Source organism: Dasypus novemcinctus, chromosome 1 (assembly GCF_030445035.2).
Source record: "Dasypus novemcinctus isolate mDasNov1 chromosome 1, mDasNov1.1.hap2, whole genome shotgun sequence".
Taxonomy (NCBI): Eukaryota; Metazoa; Chordata; class Mammalia; order Cingulata; family Dasypodidae; genus Dasypus; species Dasypus novemcinctus.
Window position 1 is genome coordinate 185,674,968 of NC_080673.1, and position 17,789 is coordinate 185,692,756.

Consider the following 17,789-nt stretch of genomic DNA (forward strand, 5'->3'; position numbering starts at 1 on the left):
GTGACTTGGTTCCATGGTTGAGAAAAGAGATGCTTTCTGTTCTTCCGCATATGTGCAAAGGATGTCTTTGAGGACCATGAGAAAAGATCTTCACTGAGCCTGGAATTAAGACTGAATAAATGGAGACAAGAAATGGAAAGAGGCGGCAGACTTGGCCCAGTGGTTAGGGCATCCGTCTACCACATGGGAGGTCCGCGGTTCGAACCCTGGGCCTCCTTGACCCGTGTGGAGCTGGCCCATGAGCAGTGCTGATGCGCGCAAGTTGTGCCGTGCCACGCAGGGGTGTCCCCCTCGTAGGGGAGCCCCATGCGCAAGGAGTGCTCCCGTAAGGAGAGCTGCCCAGCACGAAAGAAATTTCAGCCTGCCCAGGAATGGTGCCGCACACATGGAGAGCTGTCACAAGATGACGCAACACACAACCAAAAGAGACACAGATTCCCATGCCACTGACAACAACGGAAGCGGACAAAAGAAGACACAGCAAATAGACACAGAGAACAGACAACCGGGGTGGGGGGACGGGGAAGGGGAGAGAAATAAATAAACAAACAAACAAATAAATAAATCTTAAAAAAAAAAAAAGACATGGAAAAAAAGAAACTAGATACTGGTCATTCTTTGAGTAATTAGAACCATCTTTAATAGAAGTCAATCACATGATTCAATGAATTTCAATCCATTTAAACTAAAGTTGGTGTTTTTGTTATATGCCACCAACAATATTCTAACTAATATAGTCAGTCTATCTGCCTCTGCTCCTATCTATCTTGAACATTCTTACTGGAATAATTTTCTAGCAACATAGCTTTCCCCTTCTTCATAGATCATAGTGACGCTGTTATTTTACTGTTTCACCAAAGATCTTCAATCTAGTAAACTAAATCTTCACTAGTAGACCACCTCCCAATCTCATAAAGCTTTTATTTTTATTAATAATTGGCTCCTGTATCTAGAATGTTTGTTCATGTCAAACTAATGTGTTCAAAATGCTCAACAAAGTCAAATCCTTTTTCATTTTGTTTTGCTGATATCAGCATCACATCACCTTCTCTCATGTACCTTCCTTCTATAAATGCTAACTCAATTTACAAAAAGGATCATTTTATGTCTGACTCCTATATATCCCATTATGTTCCTTAGTCATGAAAGAATTATAGGTGAATGATATTTTACTTTAATATAACATTAAAATTCTTGAAGAATACTTATGTACATTATTTCATTTGAGTAGCACAGTTATTTTTTAATTTGAAAAAGTATTTACATATTTCTGCATTCACTGCATATATATATGATGAAATAGAAAGAGCATAGATTTGGGGATCAGTCTGAACTGAGATTTTCATCAGGCTTGTTATGCCATCATTGTATGAGCTTGGATAAATAATATAACTACAAAAATCTAAACTTTCTGTAATTTAAAAATGTAATCATCACTAATGCAACATGAGCAAATATGAAGATCTTTTCACTTTATATTTTATAATAGTTATGTTTTTTAATGTATAACTATCATTTTTATTTTAAAAGTTTTAAAATAAAACCAACTTTTTAGCAATCTTTTAAAAGTTTGTTGCAAATTTCTAATGTTCTTATGAAATATATATTTCTTAATGGACAATCTTAAAAACTGATTCTAAAATTTGGTTTTAAAGAGTATTTTTAATAATTTGTAGTGGTATTACCTATCCCCAATACACACTTGAAATCTTAAGACTGACTTCTTTCTGTTGGTAGGAACATCACCATATGTTTAAACAATTTCTTCCTCACATTTCTTTTGAAAAGCATCCAAGATAGATATGTTTTCCCTCCCCAAATCACAAATTAAAACTGGACTTAATTATCTCTTGATTATGTCCATGCTTTGTTTTGGTAGACGTTGCTAGTGTTCACCTACCTTTGGTTCTTCTCTCATTCTAATTCTCATCTCTTACAAAATTGAGTAAAGTCCTAAGACCAAGTGTGGCCATTGGCTATGGACAGGTATGACATATTTTTTAGCAGAAGTTTAAAATATCTGGTCAGTAACTCTCCAGCTGTCTCTTTAAAAAAAACATTTTGGCTGAGTAGATCATACATTCCAGATAGTACAAGTATACAATGGAGACCTCCCCAGCCCAGATGGCTGTCCCAGTAAATGGGAGAAAATTACCCTTCAGTTGGGGTTCCAAGAGATAAGTAAGCTTTAATTTGTGAAGGCATTAATTCATGTGATGAATTGACTTCTCCCTTATGCATCTAGAATGGTATTAATTATGTACCATCCTTGGGAGAATTGAGACAATAGTCACTCAAAACTGTTCCTAGATTCTGTGATTTAGATCAGGAATCCAAGTTGAAAAAGCTGCCCTGAAGTGTTGGCAGACTTGCAGTAGATTTTGCCGGAATGAGAAATAAATCACTGAGTTAAAGCACTGAGATAATGGTTTTCTTTCTAGGTTCCCTCCCTTCCTTCTTTCCTTCCTTTCCTGCTACTATGGCATAATCACATTTACACTAATACTGTTAGGTTAAAGAAAAGCCTGCTTATTGTAGGCATTTCCAATTATCTCAGTATTAGGTACCCCAAACAAGTTCATTCATATGCAGTATTCTAAGGCATATTAATCCTTAAAAAGGATGAAAATACATCAATTTTCTCTGTTCTTAAGACCCATAGGCAGCATCTCTAGCCCTCTATATTCTTATAGTACTTATTGGTATTATTCTATTTATTTATATTATAATTTCAATCTTAAAGTGTACTTTAATAATATTTGGACAAATCCGTTATTTTAGCCTTAAAGAGAATAGTTATGGGCTATAAATATGGCTCTGAGTTTCCATTCAACAAAATTTCTAAAGATAAAAATACTCTAATTCCCTCTTTCTTCAGTTAGAATCTTAAGTATCTCATGTGATTTCCTTGGCAGCTATTCAGGCCCAGATAAAACTACTGGAGCCATCCTCACCCCTACCTGCTATGCTGAATCTGCTGCTGTTCTGCCTTGAGACTTGACCTTGACATAGCCACTGGATCATGACATTGCTCTCACTCCCTACATTGTTGTCACTCCTCCTGTCAGTACTAATGTTCCTCATTGTTTCTAAAGCAGATCTTGCCAAGGTATAGGTGCCCCTCTATCCCTGATTATTACCAATAAAGATGAGGAGAAAACTTAAGTTAATGATTTGGGCTAACTTGCAAAGTAGAGCTATCCTTAATGTCCTCCCATCAATGATGAACCTATTGATTCTAAGACTAGGAAGATGGTTTAGTTCTGATTTCCACTGGATGATGGAATTTAGATTTCTGGAAGAATATACCTCAGGCCCAAGAGTTTCAAAGATCATGTCAGGACTGAGATTGCACTAGTAGGCCTAGCTATGAGAATGAGACTTGGGGTAAGGTGGAAAAGTAGGAAGAGAGTAAGATGAAGTATACTATTTTAAACAATGAGTTGGAGGTAACTGTGGTAAACATTAATTTAGGAAAACTAATCACTGGTACAGAAAAAAATATATTGATTAACAATCAACAACAAAAATAAAAATGTGGGCATATATAGAGAATATTGTCCACATCTGATTAATTACAAAGAAGTTCCATATCTGAAAATATGGTAAAGTATATTAAAGAAAATCTTTCTGTTATAAATATCTAGGAATATTGAATTGTAATATAATCATTATCTTTGAAAATACAAACTGAGCTTGTAAGCATAAAGGGGTGTCTCTAGGGGGAAAAGCCATAAAGGAAGCTAAAAACCAGTGAAGTGATGAAGCAATAGCTATTAATCTTCTGTAACTCAGAGCCTTATGTTTTAATGACCTTGGGCCCACTCAAGGTGAGGGTTTAGAATTGGAAGCCAGAGCCCTTACAGGGCCATGCATTCAGTGAAAGTGTAAAGCAGAAAAAAATTATTCCTGAAAGCAAAGGGAGACACAAAGAAAAATATATTTTAGCCTAGACTTAAGTGAAAACAAAAGCCTCTCCCAAGAATTTTCAAAACTCAAGTGGGTTTGGGATTCTAATTTGTACTAACTATATGATCTGACAAAGTAAAATCTGAAAAACAAAGAATTAAAGGTGATCTCAAGTTCATAGACACCTGGAGTGCCAGATAGACAGAGCAAATATAGATCTTCTCTAGAGGAATGCATCTCAATACAAGGCTTGCCTGATTTCTAAAGATACAGCCCAGCTATTTGAGCAAGAAGGATCAACAAACTGTAGATTTATATTTATCAAAGATTTCTGATACTGAACTTTTCAAATGTAAAATTTAAATAAGTTTGTTTTTAAAGAAATAAAAAATAGATTGAAACACAGCAACAACAACAAAAATGGCCTTGTAAAAGAATCAAAATTGAAAACAAAACAGAAATTTTTAAGAAATATAATCATTGAAATAAAACTCAATAAAGCCATTAAATATCAAATTACCCACAGCTGAAGAGAGAATTAATAAACTGGAAGAAAGATCTGAAGAAATCATCTGGAACTTAGTAAAAGAGGTAGAGGTGTCAAATATGAAAGATATCTTTAAAAATATAGAAGATAATGAGGACAGCATACATTTAAATGAAGTTCCAGGAGAGAATGGAAAAAACTGGGAAGAGAGAATATTTAGAGTGTTAATGGCTAAGAAATGCCCAGAATTGGTGCAAGACTCTACTTCTCTTTATGAAACACTGATCAGCTTGTCACTTGCTCTTGGCACACAGGTAACCTATTTTTCTAAGTCCTCTTCCATCTAGGTGAGCCATTTTTCTAATTTTCAGGAACATAATGTAAATGGAATTAATGGCCACTTCCTGACTCTTCCAATTCTCCCTTAATATTTCTCTTTTTCTCTCCTCCTCTCCCCCCCTTCTCTCTTTCTTTCCTTGCCCCCCACTTCATCATAAATGATGAAAGGATTACCTCATGGAAAACTTAAAACACATGTTGAATATGATGGGATTATCTTGAATAAAACCTGGATTCCTGAATCATATCTTAGAAGAAAATAGCTCAGAAGAGTCACTAACAAGGAACTTTTGCATTGAAGTTTGCATGAGAGAGAAATAAACCTTTACTGTATTGAACCAATTACTTTTGTTATAGCAGCTAGTGTTAATTATATAGTACACTGTGACTCAAAGTCCAATGAATCTTAAGTATGATAAATAAAAAATCCATGCTAATTTACATCAGGCTAAGACAATAGGAATACAACAAAAGTAAAGAAAAATCTTACTTAGTGACCAAGTTGTATATATTCTTCCTTTAATATACTTCTCAAAGCTGACTATTTCTCAAAGCTGATTACTTCTCTCCAGCTCTTTTTTAAAGTTACCATCATCCTTCCCATGAATCTCTGAAATAATCACCTAACTGGTCTCTCTGGCTAAACTTCTGTTCCCCTCCAATTCTTTTGCCACAGAGCAGAAAGAGTGATATTCAATAAGTGTAAATCCATTATTACTATACTCCTGTGAAATCTTTAATGCAATTCCATCTTTCTTGGGATATGGCTCAGACTTCATAGCATAATTTTTTAAAACATTCATAAACATGCCTTCTCTCTACCTCACCAGGTTCATTCCTTATTATTGACCCTATCTCCTGTCATACTAAATTACTTTTATTTCCTTTATAGGTCACTCTCTTTGATGTTTAGGATTCTATCATTTCTTCTCATTTCCCTGGAATACTTTCCTTTTCACCTGGATATTTTTATGTACCTTTCAGATCTCAATTCAGATGCCCCTTCACAGTTTTCCCAGATAGCTAAGATTATGTTTAGACTTCCTAGTACTTTGAGCTTCTGCTTTTGAAGCATTCATAATTCTCCCATGGTAAATATGTTTCCTTTTACTCTTGAAACATTTATCACTGTAATAATTGTTGGAGTAATAGACCTATTCTGGAACTGAGCCTTAGCTCATGTCTTAGGGGTTCGGTTCATAAACTTCTTGATGGTGTTATACTGAACACAGTTGTGGGCACATACTTGATGCTCAGCAAATATTTCTAGGATGAGGATAAATGAAAGAATAAAGGAAGCAAAAGAATATAGATGTTTCAGGAATCTGTCTGCTTATTTTACTTTTTCATTTACTTACTCCCACCACCCCATTGTGCTTTGTGCTCATCGTCTGCTTTCTGTGTCCATTTGCCATGAGCACTCCATGTCCACTTGTCTTATTGTATAGTCTTCTCATTTAGGAGGCACTGGGAACCAATCCTGGGACCTTCGGTGTGGGAGAGGGACCCTCAATTGCTTGAGCCACCTCAGCTTCCTGGTTCGCTGCATCTCCCATTGTTCCTCTTCCGTGTCTCTTTTGTTGTGTCATCTTGTTGTGACAGCTTCCACACAGCACAGCTCTCCACACAGGCCAGTTCTTCCCGCAGGCCAGCTCACTTTCACTGGGAGGCCCTGGGAATCTAACCCAGGGCTTCCTTTATGGTAGATGGGATCCCAATCACTTGAGCCATATCCGCTTCCCTGTCTGCTTATTTTAAAGATGATTATACTATACCAAGGTATTATTTACTCTTGGTTTTGTCAGAAGATAAATTAAATTTTGGCAATTAAAGTATTTTTTAAAAGGCCTCACCACTCCTAATTTACTCTAATTTATTTTTAATGGGCTTCAGGTAGACAAAATTATTTTAATCACAAACATTGGTTCATTGTGGATTGTAATAATTAGCCCATGCATGGGTCTTATTTACTTATTTGCTTACTTGCTTGGTTGCTTGCTTGTTTATTCATGTGCATCATTCATCCAATTATTGTGACATTATAATGAAAACCTATGAGCACACCATCCAACCTAAGAAACAGAACACTAATGATAACTTCCTTACAATCTACTTTATTCCATCTGGCCACCTTGCTCCACTCTCTGATGTCAGGACTATACTGATTCTTATGTTTATCTTTCTTTTGGTGAAGTTGTATTATGTATGTAGGCATGCCTGAGATATATGTTGTTTGCTTTAGTTCTTTAATTTCAATTACAATAAAAGTTTTTATTATACAACATGTTGTCTTCTGGGATGTTTTTTGTTCATCACAGAAGACAACATACTGTATAATAAGGTTCATTCACATTTTTGCATGCCACCATGCTTATTTTTGTTGCATATTTCAGTTTGTAATATACCACAGTTTATTCATTTATTAATTTTCCTGTTAGTTGGTATTTGGGTTGTTTCTACTCTTTTGCTATTATAAACAGCGTTTTCTATGGACATTCTAGTACATATTTTCTAGTGCAAATGTGCGGAAATTTTTCTTTGGCCTATAGTTAGGAATGGAACTTCTGGGTCATTAGAGATAATGCCAAGTTCATTTCCAGCTTCTTTGTACAAGCAATATGTATGAGCTCTCTTTTTTTTAAATCTAACACTGATAATATCATACATCTTAATTGTTACCATTGAAAATACTTAAAATATTATTTTTTTGTGTTCTTATTTTACATTTTCCTTCAGTTTCTAATACTACAAAATGAAAAAAAAATTGAAATGACCTATTTATAAGTTTGTTTGTTACCTGTTTTCTGAAATTTCAAAGGTTAATTGAATATTCACATGACAAATTTTGTTCTTTGGACAAGAGATTAGATTACCTATTCATTCTGTCAACAAATTATTTAATACCAAATTGAGTGTTGAGGATATCCCAGAGAACAAGAACAGCAAATAAGATATTAATAGCTGGTTATTAATATGATGAGTCTCATGAAGAAGTGTGGAAAGTTGGAAGAGTGAATAACAGAAAGATTTATTCCGGTCAGAGGATGGGAGAGCAGTAGTAGAATCCTTCCCATAAGAAGTGAATCAGTAAGCTTAAACCTGAATCATGCCTAATTTTTATCTAAGAGAGCAAGGTTAGTGAAAAAGATCTCTCTTAGTCTGCCAGGGCAAATATACTGGTTGGCTTAATAACAGGATTTTAGTGTCTCACAGTCTCAGAGGTTAGACAATCAAGACAATTTGTCAACCAAGTCATGGGCAAGGCCATGCTTTCTCCACCAAAGTCTGTAGCATTCCGTCGCTGGCTTGCCAGAATCCTTGGGCTTCCTTGGCTTGCCTCTCTGCCTCTCTTCACGTGGCAAGCTCCTTCCTTGTGTGAACTCTTCTGGTTGTTTGTAACTTCCAGCTCTTTCCTTTAGCCTTTCCTGACTGACTGCATCTGACTTTCTTCAGCTAATTAAGAATTAAGGTCCACCCTGTTTCAGTGGTGGTTCTCTAACATGTATTAAGGGCCACACCTAAATAGGATCTTAGAATATCTTATCCATAATTAACGTCACCCTTTGACAGTAAATCTTCAAAAAGTTCTTTTTACAAATGGGTTCACATCCACAAGGGTGATGGATTAACATTAAGGACATGACATTTGTTGTAATATATGGTTCCAACTTACGCTTAACAGAATTCTATAGTCCAAGCAGAAGTTAGTACCTCAAAAAGCCATCTCTAGGTTCTCCCAATATTTCTTGCCCTCAGGCAGCTAACTCCTCTCCTAACAAAAAGAGAATACATGTCATCTTCTGATGATCGAGCCTATGCGTCAGTGTGTCAACCATTAAAATATGTAGCCTCCAGCAGGGACTCCTTTTACAATTAAAACATAACAATTATTTAACATTTCTGAGGATGGAATACAAACTTGAAAAAGAGTTTGAGTAGGAAGATGTTGTATAAATTGGATCTAACATGAGAGCAAACTTAATACATCTAGTATATGAATTAAATGAAAGGATTGTAATGAAATGGAAATGTTTTCTCTAATCTCTAAGTGGCATCACATTTTTATATTTCTGATCACATATATGTCTTCTCATTCTTTGTGCCTAATTCTATGGTTTTCATTCTTGAGTAGTCTTTATCTCAGTATGTGGAGAAATTTTTTAAAATGCAAACTTATTATAGAAAGTTTTAGACAAAATCAATCAACAATCAACAGGAATTTGTTGTAAGGCTACTAGATATTTAACACTATTCTGTGTCTGTGGATTATGCCAGACAAATATAAGATGGCATGCTTGAGCCCCCAAAATATTAATCTTATTGTATATATACACGCAAATACATATCCTCTTTGATTTAAATTCTTTATACCCTATATCAATATATACACAATTAATTATAAATTAATAGATGTTACTTTTTCATTTATTTTATTTATATAAATAACACTTCTTTTTCTTCTGAGACCCTAACTTACAGAATTGAATTTGTTCTGTCCATTATATAGCCCATGCATGGCTTTGTAATGTTCCTTACAAAAACTATTTGACAATAACAAACTCATTCTCTTTTAATCCTTGAGACAAACAGTAATTTCTATTTATTTAAGTCTTAGTTTTCTGACTATTAATGTGTAAGGGTTCATATTGTGAAATAAAGGCTTAACAAATGTACTGTTTGGAATATCAATGAGTTACTTTCAGTCATCAAAAAAGAAAAATGCAAGAATTCTTTTAAAAAGTAAATACTAAACTGTCACAAATCTCATTTGAAGAAAAAGAAATTAAAGAATATCCATTTGAAATTGCCTGGCTTACATTTTTTTTAAGGCATAGAATGGCAGTTTTAAATCTGGAAGGAGCCTGAGAGCCACAAACTCTAATGCTCCTTTATAACCCAAACCCCTTGTTCCACAGAAAAGAAGCTGAAGCCCAGAAAATCAGTACTCATCCAAAGTCATATAGAAACTTTGCTACAAAGTCAGGCAAGAATCCATGGCTTTTGACTCCCAATTGAGTGCTCTTTTCACTGTTGTATGTTTTATCCCTGATAAGCAATCTCATCCCAGAAAAGAAATGTTTATGACTGTGAAGAAGATAAAAGATAAAAGAATTTGAACTTGTGGAGGTGACATTCTTGTCTTGAAAATATTCTTGAATTGGCTTGTCTGCCTATTCTACCACCACACACACACACAACACACACTCAAACACACACAGATGATTGTGAGATACTTAGAGATGAGGCAGAATCTTTTTATTTGCGATCCTACAGGAATGAATATTGTTCCTTGCATACAATCAAGATAAATTTAAATTTTCTAAGTTCTAGGAGAAAGAAATAAAAAAGAGAAACAATGCTTATGGATAGACTAGCATCATTCAGGTGTGTTACATATATTATATAAACTTATAAGTTGTATATGACAACTACATGAGGTGGATATTATTATTTCCATTTTTCAAAAGAAGAAACTGAGGTTAAATCACCTAAGATCACACTTGTAGCAATTTGCAAATCGCTTATGACACCCAGGACCATTTGAAGGTCAAGTCCATGCTATTAGGTAACACATTCTTATACCAAATGTCCATTTTGTTTTTTAAGTAATTGCTTATTTATTTCAGCTTCATTATTTCCTGTACTAACATTTCACTGCTCATATTTAAGGGAATTCCTTCTGTCAGCTATGAAATAGACACCATACTGCTGGTAATGGTTTCAAACCAGCATTTGTTTTAGTGTTTTGTTTTGTTTTTTTTTCTGCTATAGTTGTGAATTATTTGACCTACTTCAATTGAATTTAATTCTAATGCAAAAATTAAAATATATGCCATTGTCAGTAGAGATGAATATCTCAAAACAAAAGACAATTTTAAATTCACACATATGATTCTTGGCTCTCTCTTTCTCTCTCTCTCTCTGTGCTGTACATTTTTTGTGACAGATTTAAATGCTATCTCAAGTGCCAGCTAGTATATCTATATGTGGCAGAAGCTGTCCCATGCCATGAAATGAAAGGATTGTGTTTGGCAGAGTTCTCTGTGAAGGCTCCTTAAGAAAGAAAACTTAGAAAAGCTTGTGAAGTTTGGAAACTACTGTAGAACAACTGCTAATATTTGAACTGCCTTTTTAAAAATAATATGCCTCCTTTGAACTTTTGGTTTGCTTTCTTTAATTTCTTTGCATCTTTCATCAGAATGTCAAGATGATTTGATGACGTCTCTATCCTATGTGCACAAGCCAGTGTGCAACACTGGATTGGGAATACCTTGAAAATCTTTGTTTAAAACATTTCTGCTTTTGCCAGACTATTAGAAACTGGTTTTAGACTTTTACTTTTGAAATAATGGTTATCAAGATACACTAATATCTGTTTGGGGCCAGCCCTTTGGCTTAAGGCATTTCTTTTTCTTCAGCATTTTGCCTGTTGCAGTTGAAGGTTGCATTGTCACTGGAGAACGCAGTAGCAAATAGGATATTAACTCTGCAGCAAAGGAGACTTGGTCAGCAGTTTGTCCTTCCCCTTCAAAGACAAAGTAGGGGATCTTGACCTATTTGTTCCTGGGCCCATTGTTTTCATAATTAAGCATGTTTTGTGTAAAGATTGTAATGATTGTTTTCCTGCAAGATTGTAGAAACCATTAATGTTTTGAGGTTCTCAATGAGCTGCCCTCTCAGATAATCAGAATTACTAGACAGTTTCCCAGCAGTCTTCACCTGTCACCATCCAGCCAAAGTAACATCTTTTGTTTGATCTTTGGTGTAATGTTCAAATTTTTCTATGCATATCCCAAATAATTGCATATCAAAATAGATGGTACAGCCATTAGGTTCTTTTCTAGAACTTTAGCTAACTTCATGGAGTGTGAATACTATGGTAAAGGCCACTGCAATTATATTTTTGGAGTCCACAGTGTGGTTTTAAGTTACCAGCCCTCCATCTGTCCCCCTCCCCAGATACTGAGGTCTTATTCATTAGGAACAATTCACCCCTCTAGTGGGATGATCTGAGAATTACAGCTTGAGCTCTGACAAACAGCATCCACAGACTTTTGTTTCCATAAACTTCCCCTTTTCATGTTGTTTTGTTATTAAATATAACCCAATAGAGAAATATTTTTAAAATGCTAATTTTCCTTCTTATGTTTATTCACAGGGAAACACTTGGAAGTATGAACAGGCATTACTAACACTGGCTAATAGCTCTTTATACTCATCTCTAGTTTTCTCTTGTTTTTTTTAGCCAAATAGTAATTGATTGTGAAAAAAGGGTTTTCAGTATACTTTACAGTGTTGATAATAATGGAGAATGGTTTTCCCCTGTGTGCTTCCTAAAAATAGTGAGATTATGTTAAAAGTCAATAATTTGATGCCAAAAGGAAAAACTGTTCATCCTAACTGGGTTGTGGTGGGAAAATAGTGATATTACTACTCATGTATTCTTGTAGCTGTTGTATAAATATTATGAAACTTCTGATCTCAGCCCTGTTATTGCAATGTTCTTGTCAGTTAAGAAATTTGGAACTAAAAAAAACGTTTTCAAGATTTACCAGTTCAAAAGGTGAAATAATCTATCCAAGGTCACACTGCTTCTTAGTGGTAAAATAGCCCCTTTCTCCTGATTTCAAAACCCATAGCTCTTCCTGGTACACAAGGCTGATCATTTTGGCACAGTTCTGGTGTCAGACTGAATAGGTTTGAATCCTGCTTGGCTATAGATCACCTGGAAGATCACAGACAAGAGCCTTAACCGCTCAACTCTTCCCTGTGCTCATCAGTATAGTGAAGTGATGGCAACACCATCTCAGAGAAGTTTTGTACAAAGATTAAAATGAGATTCCACGAGAAAATTACTTAGCACAGGACAGGATACCCAATAAGTTCTCAGTATGTGTTGACAATCACTCTTATTAGTATTATTATTACTATGGGATTTTCTCGCTACTGTTTTGTGCATTCTAAAAACAGAACTTCCTCTCACTCCCAGGAGGAAATGGGTATGTAAATGAAGAGAAATTTAAATCTTCTTTTTATTCCATTACTCATAAGTATTTCAGTACTATGAGAGCATTACTAAACTTACCCTTCACTTAAGCAGTAATAGAAGGGTGATAACAGCTGTTTTAAGAGAAGTTTTGATTTTTTTGAAGCATCATATGCATTGCCTCTATTAAGCCAGATTTGTAAAATAATTCTAGTATAATTTATATACTATGGCATATTAGAAACCAAAGATTATAAAGTGCAAATGAGATTTTTTTTTCTTCCACTGACATCATAACAGTTTTTACAGAGCCATTATCATCTCAATGGATACGGATGTCATGCAGTCATTATCCTCAGATCATAACGAGGTGAACCATTAGTGCCTCCTTTGGAGACCTTATGGTCTGAGATGTTAATGAGCCTTCAGGGAACCCTAAATCCTGGGATGGTTGGCAGGGTACTCCAGACCATAACAGAACCTTCTTTGCAATGACAATGGAGTCTGTCAATTTCTATTAAGGAGCTGCTAAATTCCCCAATCATTAAGATCCTGGAAAGACTTATTCTACTAGCCTATAATTAAGGAAGCTTTCAGCCATAAATTTCTTCCTAGAGTCCTTTCCTTTATTCAATATGGACTGAGTAAAGGGTAAGACTACCACAGAGGAACTGTGCAGACAACATCTGATCTCAGGGAAATTTTGCAAGATAAGGAATCTTTCTGGTTTCATTCTAGATCCCCTCAACCCTTACTCCTCTGTAAAGAACCAGAGCAAGTGAGGCCACTTGAGTAAACATTAGAGGTCTCCACCACGTGGTGTTGTGGGCATCTGTCTCAACTGTGATATGGATTGCACTGTGTTCTTGTATTTATGCTACATTTACAAAGGTGAAGCACAAATTCAGAGCACAGTCTTGCTCTTAAATAATTTACAATCTGATTAGAAGGAGTGGATGATAAAGGTACAATCATAACATCAGAATGCAAGGCAACAAGACAGAAATGAATAGAGGCAGTGCAGGGGTGATTTCCCAGCGACTGGTACAAGAAGTATGTGCTGTGCATTAAATAAGAGAATATGTGTGGAAGTTGTTGCTTAGCAAATATTAAATTCCTTCTGATTTTAGAAGAAGGTCAGTTCTAACAGTTCTCTTAGAAGAGAACAGTTCAATGTGAACTGTTAACTATTGTTTATTTCTTCGTGCCTCAGTTTCTCATTGGATAAAGAACCGGATTAATATGTCATGCTAGAAAATATTAGTAGATGAGAAAATAACCATTGGCATATTAAGATGATAGGTGCTATAGAAATATTCAGATAGTGAGATGTATGGGCTTGATTGCAGCAAGTGAGGTTGTAACTCAAAACTTATTGCTTAAAGAAAAAAACAGGAACCCAACTAGGAATAGAAATTATGTGCTGCCATAAAAATCAAAAATGAAAGAATCCAACCCATTGACCTTGAATGTACAGAAACTTGAAGTTCCCTCATTCTTTTTGATAATCCCAGACTTTTCATCTAAATTTCATTTGACCTCAAGCAGACCCGCATTTGGCTTATTACTGAAATTTCGCTGCTGAAATTTTCCAAAGTAAGAAGTTTTCTAATCAGAAGCTAAATTTATAGAAAATCTCCACTGCATTGAAGAAGAAATAAGTGTCTGCTTCTGCATTTTGTGCTGTGGGAATTTAAGTTAGTTTTATTGTGGTGTTTCCAAATCAGGTCCTCAATGCCAGCAGGGAAAAGAATCTCATAGGATGTCATTTCTGAGTCAAAGCCCTGAGGATTGATCATTTATGAAAGGGTCTGAGATTTACTGTAAGTAGTTAATAAGAAACTTCTGGGGTGCACGCTCTCTCATTTTAGGTACTTGATGCTTTAAGGAATTCAGAAACAGGGTCCGTATACTATATTTGAAGCTTTCTTCATTGTTCTATTTAAGTTCTTTTCAGCAATCCATCCTTTTTTGTTTGTTTGTTTCCCTTTTGTTTATAGTCACTTCATATTTAGCTATCATGCCAAGGCAATCCAAGTAGCTATACTAAGCTCTGAAGATATGTGCAGCAAGCAAACCGGTTTGACCATTTTCAACTTCCAAGGGCATTTCACTAGCATACTCCAGTTCATCCATCATACCCACTCTCCCTGCTACTCCTAACAGGAAAGGCCCTTTAAAATACTGACCATTCCTCTGTGCTAACCTTCCTTTTGTGAGCACATAGCCTTCTTGCCACAAAGTTGTTTAAAATGAAATGTGAAAAGCAGGAACATAAAAAAAAAAAAAAGTAAAATATGCAGTTTCTTACTTCCTGCCTACTTTCTGGATCTTGGTGATGTGATAACCCACACATGTGTGTCATATACAGGTTTATTCTTTCCTCTACTTAGAGCCCCAAAGGGACAACTCTGCTGCAAGAGGCATTTATTTAGAAAGTCAGAGAGCAGTTGAGAGTTCTATTGGATATCTGAATAACCCCCAGGTTTACAGAGCCTCTAACACAGGAACCAAGCAGCTGTTCTTTATGATAGCTCTGTACTCTTAACAGTGGCACAATCAGCCTCTACCTGCCTTCTTCAAGATGGCACGCCCTCGTCTCAATCTTGAGATGTGAGTGCTGTGCATTCATGTGCACATGGAGAAATATGTGCCAGAGCCATGGAGAAAGCTCTGATATTAGTCCTAGATCAAATTAGGGATGAAAAAAAAAATACTGAAGAATTTATAAACTCTTGAAGGACAGATGTAGATTTTACAAGCCTCAAAAGTACAAAACTATAAGAGAAGTCTGAGCCAAGAATGAAAAGCAGAACGTACCCACTCTGTGTTGTTACCAAAAAAAAATTTAGAGTGAAATCTAGACTGCATGGTCTACTTTTTCTGCTGTTACCAGGTGTTATCTGGGTACCTTTGGGAGACCAGGGCAATTTTTGATAAGAAGTACATCTCTATCCAAGGGGGTGTCAATTTATACTAAGAAGAGAAGGTGCTGGGTCAGCCGTTTTGACCCTGACTCAGGAAAGAGATAGTTATTAGAAACTGATACCCCACACAAACGCCTTTCAACAAAGTCTTGGAAAACACCAACGTCGGTGTGAAGGAGGATGCTTTGTTCCTAGCCTGCTAGTCCTGTAACCAGCACTGCCCAATAGAATTGTCTGCAGTAACGAACTCTTCTATAACTGTACAGTCCAATATGCTACCCACTAGCCTCGCGTGGCTACCAAGAACATTAAATGTGGTTCATGCAATTGAGAAAATAAATTTGTCATTTTATTAATATAATTAATTTACACTTAAATAGTCACGAAAATCTAGTGCTTCCCTCTTGGACAGTATAACTCTAGTGGGTAAACATCATTCTAAAGATTGTCCCTCCAGCTCACATGAGGTCGTGATGATCCCAACACCTGCCCTTATGGGTTTGGGAAACTTGAGCAGCTTACCAAATCTCTTAGTGACTCAGACCCCTTGTCTGTAAAATATCTGAAATAATATCCAGTTCCTGATGTCGGGATTATGTAAGATGTGTAAGGGTTAGTGCCCAGGGCATCACACACACTATTCATTTATTATGTGAGATGATGTAAAAGGGAATAATGAGCAGAGGGAGAACAGATGAAGAGTGCCTTAGTTTGCCAGGGCTGGTGTAACAAAGTACCACAGACTAGTTGGCTGAAACAATAGAAATTCATTGTGTCATGGTTCTGCAAGCTTGACGTCAGAAATTAAGGTGTCAGCAGTGCCATGCTTCCTTTGAAGTCTGCAGAGTTCTGATGGTGGCAGCAATTCATGATGTTACTTGACTTGTGGCATAACTCAGCCTCTGCCTGGAGCACATGTCTTTCCCTCTCTCTCTTTCTCTGTCCATCTAATTCCTCTGTCAATGTCTAAATTTCTTCTACTTATAAAGACACCAAACCTATTGGATTAGCACTGACCCAAATCCAGTTTGGCCTCTACTCAGCTAATAGCATCTTCAATTATCCTAATTAAAAATAAGTTTATATCCATAGGGCTGGGGCGTAGAACTAGAACATGTCTTTTGGGAGACACAATTCAATCCACAACAAGGAGTGAAGGGAGGGGCAAAGGAGAACCAAGGAGAAGAGGAGGGAGAATGGAGTAGAGGAAATGTGACTTAGTATAGTGCCTGGCACACAGCAGGCATTTGATAAATGTGAGTTCCCCTGCCTTTTTCTGAATAATTCCTCACAAGATAAAAAAAAGAGGATCCCTTCCCCTGCCCACGTTCCCCTAACCTGGAGGACTTCTGACTAAGTTGCCCATGTGACTGTACTTGGGTGGGTTAAACACCCTAGTAGCTGCCATCTCTTCAGTATAGTATCCCTTTTGGCCTCATCTGCGATTCCCACCAATTCAAACCTCAAAAGGATATCATATTAAGCCATTGTCAAATAGCTTGGCAAGATCCTTTTTTATCATAATGTAGTCATTAGTTCTTCCAATCAACACATAAGTATTAGGTATTTATTCTATGCCAGACACTATATTCTATATTAGTGGCAACAGAGCCAGCCAAAAGATGCATTTACTATTGTAGATATTTAGGTCAGGTGGTAAATGAAGGTCACAGGACAGGTCCAACATGAGGCCGGCCCAAGCAGGGAAATTTGGAAAATCCACTAGATTGTGGTAAACAGAAGGAACCAAAAGTTCAGAAATCGAACCTGAACTAGATAACCAGTAGTTGCTGAGAAACATCTGTGATGGTTTCACAGCTGTATTTAAGAATGGTATTGTTGGTATTCAAAAGAGCTGAAGAAAATTTGCCTTTAATAAAATTTTAAAAAGCAGAATTAACTGTACTTGTACAGCCAAAGTCTAGGCAAAGTTTAATATTTAAATTCTAAAGACAAATCTCAAAATCAAAGGTGAAATATCAGCACCCGGATCTTGATTTCTAATGCCATTCGCCAATTAAAGGGGCCAGGGCCCTAAGGAGAAATCATTGATTCTATGGTTGCAGAATATGCAAGATGAGCCTAGAACATCATGTTTTAGATTCCTGGTTGCTAAACACAAATGCAATGTAATTGGTTG